Source organism: Bison bison, unplaced genomic scaffold (assembly GCF_000754665.1).
Source record: "Bison bison bison isolate TAMUID 2011002044 unplaced genomic scaffold, Bison_UMD1.0 scf7180017864254, whole genome shotgun sequence".
Lineage (NCBI taxonomy): Eukaryota > Metazoa > Chordata > Mammalia > Artiodactyla > Bovidae > Bison > Bison bison.
In genome coordinates this window covers 10,122,143-10,129,797 of record NW_011494826.1, presented here as the reverse complement: position 1 = coordinate 10,129,797, position 7,655 = coordinate 10,122,143, and positions in this window count along the sequence as shown.

Sequence of the window (7,655 nt, the reverse complement as noted above, 5' to 3'; positions counted from 1 at the left end):
TCATAACGCTGTATTTGTAATAAATTAGCACTGCAGTTTTGGACCGCCCTCCCCGCCCGCCCCCCACAGGTTTCCCCAGGAAAGCACCTGCACACTAGGAGAAAAGTTATATAACCTAAAGCTAACTAACTTGTCAGTCAAATGACAGTGGGAGGCACCGCCACTCTTAACATGCCCAGCCCTACCCCACGCGGGGCTGCTTCTGGTTTCCAGACAGTGAACTCATCCTTTCTTGAGAGGGTACTTTCCCTTTTCCTTAAAACTCTTGCTACTCAAAATGTGGAAACAACACAACTGTCCATAAATAGATGAAAGAATAAAGCAAGTGTGGTATATACGTACAATAGACTGCCATTCAGCCTTTAAAAAGAAGAAAATTCTGCCGTACATGACAACATGGATGAACCTGAAGGCAATTATGCTAAGTGAAATAAGCCAGCCACAGAAAGACAAATACATGATGCCACCTATATCAACTATGGAAAATAGCCAAATCCATAGAAATAAACAGAATTGTGGCTTTCAGAAGTTGAGGAAAGGGGTAAATGGAGTGTTGATAATCAACAGTTGAAAAATTTCAGTTATGCAAGATGGATAATCTGTAGAGATCTGCTGAACAATATTGTGCCTATGAATCATGATATTGTATTTTACACTTAAAATTTTATTAAGTCTTCTTAAGTTCTTATGTTAAATGTTAAGTGTTCTAACCATAATAAGTAAAAAAAAAAAAAAAAAAACATCTTGCTGGCACCTTGATCTTGAACTACTGGCCTCCAAAATTCTGAGAAAATGAATTTGGTGTTTAAGTCAAACAAGTAAATAAACAAACAAACCTTTTGTTACTTAAAACTCCTCTATGTCCCTGAACTGAATCCTTTCCCTTGAGAAAACAATAATCAAGAAAACCACCATTCCTCTGGTGACATATATAGTATTACCATTAAAGTACTTTTTTAATGAAAAAATGGAAAGGTATAACCACAGGGGCAGTCTAGTGTATTACAAAAGAAAATAATAAAAATTAAGATGGAAAAAAGTAACGATGAGAACTGGAGAAATTGTGATAATTGTGACAGATACAAATTTGCTAATAAAATATATAAAGATCAAATACAGATCCATAGAGAAAACAAACTCCTAAATAGGCAGAAAAAACACTGACCAGCCAGTATGTATAAGAGGGAATTAAGCATTTTAAAGGAAAATGTTTAGTTTCACTAATAACTAAGGAAATGTAAATTAGTCCACTTCCATACCATTTTGCCTATGTTAAATCCACAAACTCTTAAAACCCTGTTTTAGAAACACACACTTTGCAGCATTCTTGAGTTGCTATAGGTTAATACAGTCTTTCTGGAGGACAGTCTGACAGTTTATAAAATAAGACATTAAAATAGCCATACCCTTCGACCAAATTATTCTACTTGTGAAAATTTCCCCTATGGAAATACTTCAAGAGTCAAAAAAAAACCAAAAACACCCAAACAAAATGTTTGCCTAGGGCAAGAATCTGAGAGAAGACAGAGAAGCAGACCCCCTAGTGGGAAGAATATGAATTACCTGGAACCTTTTTTGCAGCCAACACCTGTTCTCTCTTTTCCCAAGTTTCTGATAACTTCCTCCCACACTTTTGCCTATATTATCCTGGTTAGGAATTCCACTCTACCTTTCCACCTTTAACTATTTTTATTTTTTAATTTTATAAATGAAGGGTAAATTATTAACACTTAGTTTAAAAGTGTTATTTTTTAAAGTGCTCAAATCAAAGATACATGATCACACTGTGAACACACCCATACAACCACCAGGTCAAGAAATAAAACATCATCAGCCCCAGCCCAGTCCTGACCTCTGCCTCCACCCTCCACACCATCATCCTGACATCCAACACTATAAAATGACTTGCCTCTTTGACTTATACAATTGTTATGACATAGTAGGCATTGTTTTATGTCCAATTTCTTTCAATATTACATTTGTAAAATTCACCTACGCTGTTGCTATGTGGCTGCACTTTGTTTGCTTTTGTTTGTTTTGCTGTTAGATATTCCACTGCATTAATATACTACAGTTTTTTTCTTTTTATCTAGCCTATTGTTTGTTTATGGACATTTGAATTGTTTCCACTTCTTGGCTATTACCAGTTATGCTGTTCAGTTCAGTTCAGTCGCTCAGTCATGTCCAACTCTTTGCAACTCCATGGATGGCAGCACACCAGTCTTCCCTGTCCATCACCAACTCCCAGAGCTTGCTCAAACTCATGTCCATTAAGTCAGTGATGTCATCCAACCATCTCATCCTCTGTCATCCCCTTCTCCCACCTCCAATCTTTCCCAGCATCAGGATCTTTTCAAATGAGTCAGTTCTTCACATCAGGTGGTCAAAGTATTGGAGTTTCAGCTTTAGCATCAGTCCTTCCAATGAATATTCAGGACTGATCTCCTTTAGAATGGACTGGTTAGATCTCCTTGCAGTCCAAGGGATTCTCAAGAGTCTTCTCCAACACCACAGTTCAAAAGCATCAATTCTTTGGTGCTCAGCTTTCTTTATAGTCCAACTCTCACATCTATACACGACTAGTGGAAAAACCATAGCTTTGACTAAACAGACCTTTGTTGGCAAAGTAATGTCTCTGCTTTTTAATATCCTGTCTAGGTTGGTCATAGCTTTTCTTCCAAGGAGCAAGCGTCTTTTAATTTCATGGCTGCAGTCACCAACTGCAGTGATTTTGGACATCCCCCAAAATAAAGTCTCTGTTTCCATTGTTTCCCCATCTATTTCCCATTAAGTGATGGGACCAGATGCCATGATCTTCGTTTTTGCATGTTGAGCTTTAAGCCAACTTTTTCACTCTCCTCTTTCACTTTCATCAAGAGGCTCTTTAGCTCTTCTTCACTTTCTGCCATAAGGGTGGTGTCATCTGTATATCTGAGGTTATTGATATTTCTCCCTGCAATCTTGATTCCAGCTTTGCTTCATTCATGCTGTTAAGAATGTGTATGCATCTTAGGGTACATGGGCATATATTTTTGTTGTATATACCAAAGAGTCAGGTTGCTATGTTACAGATTAAGCCATTTGTTCAACTTTTTTTTAGATAACACAGAACAACTCCCTGCAGCAGTGTATTTGAATACCCATAACCCCACATTTTTGCCAACTTGGCACTGACAGTCTTTTATTGTTAATTTTAACCATTCTGGAGGGTAAATGGTGACACTTAACTGTGGTTTCAATTTGCAGTTCCCTGTGGTTTTTCCAGTAGTAATGTATGGATGTGAGAGTTGGACTGTGAAGAAAGCTGAATGCCAAAGAATTGATGCTTTTGAACTGTGGTGTTGGAGAAGACTCTTGAGAGTCCCTTGGACTGCAAGGAGATCCAACCAGTCCATTCTAAGGGAGATAAGTCCTGGGTGTTCTTTGGAAGGAACGATGCTAAAGCTGAAACTCCAATACTTTGGCCACCTCATGCGAAGAGTTGACTCATTGGAAAAGTCTCTGATGCTGGGAGGGATTGGGGGCAGGAGGAGAAGGGGACGACAGAGGATGAGATGGCTGGATGGCATCACCGACTCGATGGCAGTGAGTTTGAGTGAACTGCGGGAGTTGGTGATGGACAGGGAGGCCTGGAGTGCTGCAATTCATGGGGTCGCAAAGAGTCGCACACGACTGAGCGACTGAACCGAACTGAACTGATGCAACTTAAAGTCAAAGTCCTCCCCCTGGTGGATAAAATCTGAATTACTTGGAAGGTTGTTTTTTTGTTGTTTTTGTTGGTTTTTTGGTCTGAGGCCCTCCGTGTCACGTCTCTTCCTCCCCCAGGAGTCTCCAATAATGAAAAGTCGACCATCTTTCATAAGTTCATCATGCATTGGATATCCTCTTTTATGAAGTACCCCTTTATGTCTCATGCATTTTTCTGAGCTCATTTTTCTATTGAGGTTTTTTATATTAACTTGTTATCTGAATATGTTGATGCACACTCACTTTCCATTTTAAGCTTTTAAATCAACTCATATTCAACACAACATTGTAAATCAACTGTACTTCACTTAAAAATCAACTTGTTTTCACCTACGCAAGAGGCTCAATGCAAGTTCAACTTTGTCATACTTAGGTGTATATTACCAGTAGATGGCGCCATAATCTTGCTCCTGTGCCTTTCCACTGGCTGTGCCTGAATTTCAGCTCAATTTCCGCAAATATTTCAAGTAAGCAATGTTAAACAATGAGAAATCAAAACTTTAAGCCATCATACAGCTAGATGGAATACAGCTAGAACTGCTTTTTTTTTTTTTTTTGGAGGGAGGGGGGAAAACAACACATTACTGTTTTTTGTCCCAAATAAAGGTATAAAAAGGTCTTTACCCCAAGGCAGGAAACACAGGTGAGGCTGTCCTGAGGTGGGCAAATCCATGGAAACACCCTCTTGGAGTAACCTGCAATCCAAAGAAAATGTGTAATTACCTCACCTAGCATTCAGACACTGTTTCACTGTTTACAAAAGGCAAGTACACCCTGGTACAAGATCTGAAAGCAGAGAGAAACAGGGGTTTGGTCTCTGTTCCTGCCTCCCTCTGCCCTTCCTTCTGCCTCCACTCAGGGTGCAGCCTTCCCTGAGCTGCACCCCTACTTAGAGTTGGACAGACCTTTCCATCCTCCTGCCTCCTCCCCAGCCCCACTCCCCACTGAACAAAGGAATGAATGAATGTGTAAGTGACGAAGTCCTGGCCTTCCTGTGCTTAAATATCAGAGCACACAAACCCCACGCTCATAGGAAGACCCCATGAGAGAATGTGGAAATGCTCCAAATAGAGGTGCAGTTCTGAAAGTGAGCTTGAGGGGGCAGGTGCGATGGGTTGGCTTGTGATGGGATGTGATTATGAGCGAGAAGACACCTTTAGTTATTAATACTTACGCAAAGCCATAAACCAGGGCCCAAGGCACATATAGGATGTGGTGACAAAGGGACCCCTTTTATCTAACCTTCACAATGGTCATCAAGTCAGAGATTCAGCTATTTCCTGGAGTAGCCAAGACAAGCTTTCTACTATGTTAGGTCACCACCTCTGAGTCCCCAAGATCTAGTGCAAAGACTGGCACATTTAGAACAGGTCAAATTAGCTCACTGGTGCTTTTCATTCTCGATGTTCAGAAATGCCCACAGGTTGAGCTGCATGCCTGAAGTCATCTCCATCCCACATCTGTTCAGACCTAGCATGACCTGCTTTGCAGCCCACTGGTATAAACAGAAGCTTAGAAAGAGAGGCTTTGTCCTCTTCTGGTTTTTCATTGTGGGTAATTGGGCAAGCCTGCTTTCTGAGCAGTTATTTCACACTTTTTAGGGTAGAGGAAATTGCACCACTCAGACTTCCTCATTCTGGAGGCTACTCTGGTAGGTGTCCAGAGGCTGGGGCTTGGGTGGGCGCAGAGCCCACAGGCCCAGGCCAGAAAAGTCCATATCTACAGGTGGGAGGAGTGCCCAGGGCCCAGCTTTGCTCCGCCTGGGCTGTGGGGGCTTGCTACCTGTCACCTGCCACCCACACAGCCTGGGCAGGGAGAGGCTGCAGGTGAGAACGCACTGCAGTTTGGGGCTTGGAGTCTCCACTTCTCCTCCTGGCCCATATGGCACCCAGTGGTGGGCTGAAGCCAGTCTGTACTGCTTGCAAGATCTAATTGTTAACTTTTAAGGAATTCTGCAAAGCTATTGTTTTGGTTTTTGCAAAGCAATTGTTAAACAGCCATCATATTAACAATTATAAAATCTTATAAGACAATGTTATATTTTTAAAAAGCAACAAATACTCAAAACTTCCCATTTGACTACATTTTGTAATTATATTTGCTTTTGAGGCTGTCTACACCTGTTGTGTCTGCTTGCTAGAAACATTATGTAAGAGTGCATTGCTTCCCATCTGTCCCCAGTTCTGCATTCAGTAATATCTTGTTGGTAGCTTGAAATTGATGGTGATGGGAATATTTACACCATGGGAATCAAGAAATGCAACCAATCACCGCTTTCTGCCCCAAGTGCCACTTATTCGTCAACAGGTGCACCATTGCACCTGGCCCACATCTGGGGGACCTGGATGTGCAGTCGCTGGGAGGGCAGCCAGCCCTGTGTTTCCCCCCACTGCTGCCAGTGCTGGACCTTTGCTCAGGCAGATGAGGAGGGAAGAAAGGGGAGGACGTGGAGAAAAGCTGGGAAACACCCTTGGTTCCCCCCAGGACATTGCAGCAGGGAGCCTGGCTCACTAGGGAGGGGGCAGAACTATTTGGAAAAGCCAGGAGCACGAAAAAGGTGACAAGCAGAAATGAAATCAGTTGAGTGACTGAGTGGAGGAAAGTATAATGTCCAGAAGGCAGGTCTTGTGAAGACAGAAGGCAATCACAGAATGTGGCACTGTGACCACAAAAGGAAGATGAGCCAAGAACACACAGAAGTTGAGGAGTTGGGCTTCACCAGAGGCTCTGCAGTGCCAGTTCCTGACAGGGCTGTTATGATGGGCTCATAATGAAGAGCCTGGAGGAAACAGAGAGGAAGTCACCAGCTCACAGTCCTGAGGCAGGAGCTCCTGGTGTTTCTCCATCCCGCCCTGACTCCCTGACTCACTCCTCCGCTCCTACTCAAAAGTTCTCCTCTCCAGGGAATTCCAGACACTTCCCCACATTCTGCCATACACTCACCCTGAAAGCTTCCTGAATCTTCTATTGCTGGAGACACCCCAGTCTTGAGCTGGATGTCCCATAGACACCCAAATGCCTCACCTAGTCCTCCAAACCTGCTGCTTCTCACCTCAGCCTCGCATCTCAGAGAGATTCCAAACCTGGAAGGCCTCATCAGTCCAGCAACTGTCACAGCTCTGAGGAGCCCGCTCTATCTCCCCACCCCCCTCCTCCTCCTCCATCCCACCTCTCAGAGCTCTGACACTGCTTCCCAAATGTAAATGACCTTTTCCTTCATGTTTCCCATGTTTTGAAAGTTGCCTATGACATCACATGCATTAAACATCACCACCTACCCTTAAAGTTGCATTTGCAACTTCCAATCAGAATTTCACCCATTAAACCCACAGAGCCTTTACCATGTGCCATGTGTGCTGGGCACAGGGATGTGAGGCAAACAGGCCTGGCCCTGGCCCTCCAGGGCTCATGGCCTACTGAGGGAGATCACACAAACAGATACTAAATCAAACAGTGCTCCTAGTTAAGGACAAAGTGTCTGCCACCTGGCTGGACTCTGTCTCCAGCCATTCCCCAGATCAAAGCCAAAAAGGGATACCTGGAACACAAAGCTGACCGAGTCATTCCCTTATTTAAAACTTTCATTGTTGTTCAGTATTTAAACCTTTAGTGGCTTCCTACTGCCCTAAGGATAACATTTACACTCCAGTTAGCTTGGCTTCCCAGCCCTTTCTGACCAAACCCACATTAACAGGAGAATTCTCATTTACTTGGTCAATTAACACCAATCTAACTGAATACTTACTGTGTGCCAGTCATTGTACTGAAAACCAGGATCCTGAGGAACCATAAAATGTATACCATTTCCTCTCCTGGAGCTTGTAACCTACCAGGGCAGATACTGACAGATGCTTGTACAAATGATTATCAGTGTGATGAGTTCAGAAAAAGGAACATTTCCTCCTCAG